This window comes from Sinocyclocheilus anshuiensis, unplaced genomic scaffold (genome assembly GCF_001515605.1).
Source record: "Sinocyclocheilus anshuiensis isolate Anshui unplaced genomic scaffold, SAMN03320099.WGS_v1.1 scaffold1829, whole genome shotgun sequence".
Taxonomy (NCBI): domain Eukaryota; kingdom Metazoa; phylum Chordata; class Actinopteri; order Cypriniformes; family Cyprinidae; genus Sinocyclocheilus; species Sinocyclocheilus anshuiensis.
In genome coordinates this window covers 75,349-80,061 of record NW_015536583.1, presented here as the reverse complement: position 1 = coordinate 80,061, position 4,713 = coordinate 75,349, and positions in this window count along the sequence as shown.

Sequence of the window (4,713 nt, the reverse complement as noted above, 5' to 3'; positions counted from 1 at the left end):
GAGTTCAGACAGACAGACAGACAGACAGACAGACAGATGAGTTCAGACAGACAGACAGACAGACAGACAGAGTTCAGACAGACAGACAGACAGATGAGTTCAGACAGACAGACAGACAGACAGACAGATGAGTTCAGACAGACAGACAGACAGACAGACAGATGAGTTCAGACAGACAGACAGACAGACAGACAGATGAGTTCAGACAGACAGACAGACAGACAGACAGATGAGTTCAGACAGACAGACAGACAGACAGACAGATGAGTTCAGACAGACAGACAGACAGACAGACAGATGAGTTCAGACAGACAGACAGACAGACAGACAGATGAGTTCAGACAGACAGACAGACAGACAGACAGATGAGTTCAGACAGACAGACAGACAGACAGACAGATGAGTTCAGACAGACAGACAGACAGACAGACAGATGAGTTCAGACAGACAGACAGACAGACAGACAGATGAGTTCAGACAGACAGACAGACAGACAGACAGATGAGTTCAGACAGACAGACAGACAGACAGACAGATGAGTTCAGACAGACAGACAGATAGATGAGTTCAGACAGACAGAGACGTCAGTGTTAAAGCAGCTGCACAGAAACTCACTCCAGCTCTGCTCTGCTCTGCTGTACTTTACAGACTGATATTTGCAGATCATAAATCATGTGGAGATTGTAATGAGACACAGTCTGCAAGAGAAACTTCTGCACAGCTATTTAGATGAGAACAACTTCACCTCTGCAACGATTCTTAACTCTGGCAGCTCACTTTACCCCGCAAGACTTCTCTCCTGAACCCATTACGCAGATCTCAGACTCCACCCGATTCCACTGCAGAAGAGATAAAACGCATCGAATTAGGCTGTTCTGATCGTCAGATGGCATGGAGATGCATCATTATGCACAGCGCATAAACTAAAGCGCCAAATGAGAGTAAAAGAGTGAATTAAATGCAATTACTGGCCAGCTGAAACAGCACGAATGAGATCTTAATATACAGTTAAAACTGCAGATGAAGGACAACAGAAGAGTCCGGCTCGAGTCCTTCATCTGCTCTCGTCTCTACTCAACAATCATGTTCAGTAAAGACAAAAGTGTAACTCACAGCTGAACGAATGTCAAAACACATGCTACCAAAAAATACATTGCATAAAAGAGATCAACCATGTTCCCAAAGCAGTGGGAATTAAAACCAGATCAGCCTTCAGTCAGAACACAAATATGAATTTATGATCACCAGCTGAACTAACATCGACACAGAAGCTCAAACACACTGCTAATGACTGCAGACCTGACTGAGGCTTCATTACCCACAACTAGTGATTCATTTAGCTGATTAAATCCAACTATTCACCTTAGTTTACATGGCACCATTAGATCTACTAATGAAGGACGACACCAGTCAACCTGACTCACTCAATCATGTTCTCAGTGGCATCTGTGGCCTATTTATTTTGTAGAAACGACTGTCTATTAAACACCCTTCATCTCTGACTATCATCATTAACTCAAACTCTCTTAGCCAGAGCTGATTACATATAACCAGGATTACGTAATCAGACTCCAAAAATTAAGTACTTGTAATTAGATTACATTACATTTTATAATGCTCACGATCAGATTACAGTTACTTTTTATGGATTACATGATTACATATTATTCACCCAATGGCAGTAATTTATTCATAATCTATTGATCTATCTCCCCAAGTCTTCTTTTTTTTTCTCCTTTAAAGTTTCCTTAAAAATTGTGTGGCATACATTTTAGCTTTGACTATATTAACAAATGTCTTTGCGGTCCATGCTTCTGAATTTGGCGGAATAAAACACTGAAACAAATAATTATTAAATGTATTATTAGTTATGAACGGTAAGTTTAAATCAAGTTAAAAGTAATCTAAAACAATAAAAAGTAATCTAAAAGTAATCTTAAAAGTATTACCTAAAATGAGTAACCTAGATTACGTTACTACAGTTTTTAATCACGTAATCTGTAATCAGTTAATGGACTAAAATTCGTAATTGTGCTCATAGCCAGCGATCAATTTTTGGTTTCAAACCCCAAAACATAGCAAACTAAGGCATGTCGTAAAAGTTTTCGAAATTCTTTCAAAGCAGCTTTATAGAAAATCAGGATGCTAATGCTGATAATATCTTAATGTCTTCATGCCTTCTAGTTGCATTTAGAGTCGGGCGATAATATAGTTACATTATGCGACGTTTTAATGTTTTTGGTTAGCCAGGAAAGTTTTCTAGGAACACAGAACATTCTTTTTAGGTTTGCAGAATGTTCCCTTGTGTTCCCCTAACCCCTTTAGTTTAATATGCTTTACCCTGCTGTACGTCAAGAAGTAATTAATAATTCAATATTTAACAATTATCCCAGTAGAGGATAAGCGGCGGAGCTGGAGATGATTGATGTGCTCTAGAGAACACAGACGAGTGTAAATGGACGAGACGTGATTCTCCCTCATTAACGACATCAGGATCATCGTTAGAATGACGGTGTGGAATGTGTCACTGCACTGCGAATGATCCTGACAGGTGTGTGTGTGTGTGTGTGTGTGTGTGTGTGTGTGAGAGAGTATGTGAGTGTGAGAGTTTTTGAGAAAGTAAAAATGCACAAAGTTTCCTGTGAGGGGTAGGTTTAGGGGTAGGGTTGGTGTAGGGCAATAGCACATACAGTTTGTACAGTATAAAAACCATTACGCCTATGGAATGTCCCCATAAAACATGGAAACACAACGTGTGTGTGTGTGTGTGTGTGTGTGTGTGAGTGTGAGTGTGTGTGTGAGAGAGAGAGTGTTTGTGTGAGAGAGAGTGTGTGAGTGTGTGTGTGTGAGTGTGTGTGTGTGTGTGTGTGTGTGATTAAACTGAGATGAACTTCTGTGTCTCCGAGGAACACAATAGCTCTCGCTGTCTCTCGCTCTCAACCTTTTACTTTGAAGTACATCAGAAACTCCCACATGTCATTAGCGATCAGCTGTTAGCTGCGCTGAGTGCGGGTGAAAACAGGGGATACCTGTCGACCTGGATCAGATCAGATGGTGAAGTAATCACAACTCTTACATGATGAGAATATGCTGCAATATGACACGCGTGTCCATCGACACAGAAAGGCCTCCGAGGAGCGCTCAGATGATCGTCCACTGCAAACGGTCAGCTCTAGACCAGCAGTATATTCACCCCTTCATCATCCTCATCAGCTGCTGCTCAAATCAAGCCTCTCGTCTCCACAGGCAGGAATCCCATGTTCCAGACTGTTTGAGTTTCCTAATCCTGGATTAGAGGATCTGGAACAGACTCACAGTCAGGACTCAACACTCACTCACAGAGGAGCACAGTTATGACCTTCCATTTGTGCCAAAAAGCAGTCGATTGTCCATAATCCATAATAAGGCTTCCTCCAGTGAAAAAGTGTTCTGGTGTGAATCAGGAGAGAAAGCAGCGTTTAAACAGCTCTAAACAAATATGTGGCTGGATTTTGATGTGAGAGACAACAGCAGATGCACTTTTTCACTGGAGGAAGCGTTATTATGGATTATGGACTCTATGTATTTTAGTTAAAAACGTCTTAATGCTGGATGTGTTTCAGCTTTTGTCTTCTCCAGATGTTAACTGATGGACTGGAGTGCTGTGGATTACTTGTGGATTATTGTGATGTTTTTATCAGCTGTTTGGACTCTCATTCTGACGGCACCCATTCACTTGCAGAGCATCCATTGCTGAGACACTGATGCAATGCTGCATTTCTACAAATCTGTTTCTATCTGGTTCTCAGAATCGGCTCAGAATCATGGTTTTATAGCCCACACTTCTGTTTTTTCTGCCGCCACAGCTGCAGGTGACGTAACTGTGACGTCTACATTATGAATAATTTTACTTCAAAATAACAAATAAATCAGTACAGTTGTTTTAATGGAAATAAGGTCATTATGATACAAAAACTTTAGAATCCACTGCAATTTCAAAACCAATTTCAGCACAACAGCAAACAGTAATACTAGCCTGAAGTAAAACATTCAAGCAATTCTCTTCTGTAACTCCAACCCAAACAGAAGAGGTTCACACGGAGTATTTACAGTAACTTTATGTATTTTTACTCCAACAACAACCGTATGAAGCCACTGTGTCAGTATGGAAAAGAGCAGCGTGAAAATCTTTAGTTCACTAAATAATAATTCATGAATTATTCCTGTGTTGTGCATTACTGAAAGGACTTTTGTGTGTTTAACGCATCTTTATATTTATAAAGCACTTGTCAACACTGTTTTAAAGCTATACTTAAAGCTCATTGTTGTTATTCACACAATCTTCACAGGAAAAGACGTGTTTGTGGTCGGATGTAGATTTGTCCATAAATAGAGACGTGAGAACGACTCGCATTCATGGAGCGGCCAGGGATTTTATTTCTGCCACACAGGAATATGAATAAAGCAGCGAATCATCCGCGTCCCCAAACACCTCCAGAGATGCTCTCATCTCATCTCAGCTATCTTTAACATCACAACTTTAACAAAAGATTTTTTAGCCTCATTGTGGGCCACATTGACAAAAACAAAAACTGTCAAACTTGCTGCGTTTTTGTTTGGTTCACTGCAAAAATAATTTATATAATAGTACTTAACACAGATGGTTTTTCTTTGGTCATCTCCCACACAAACACACACACACACACACACACACACACACACAAACACACACAG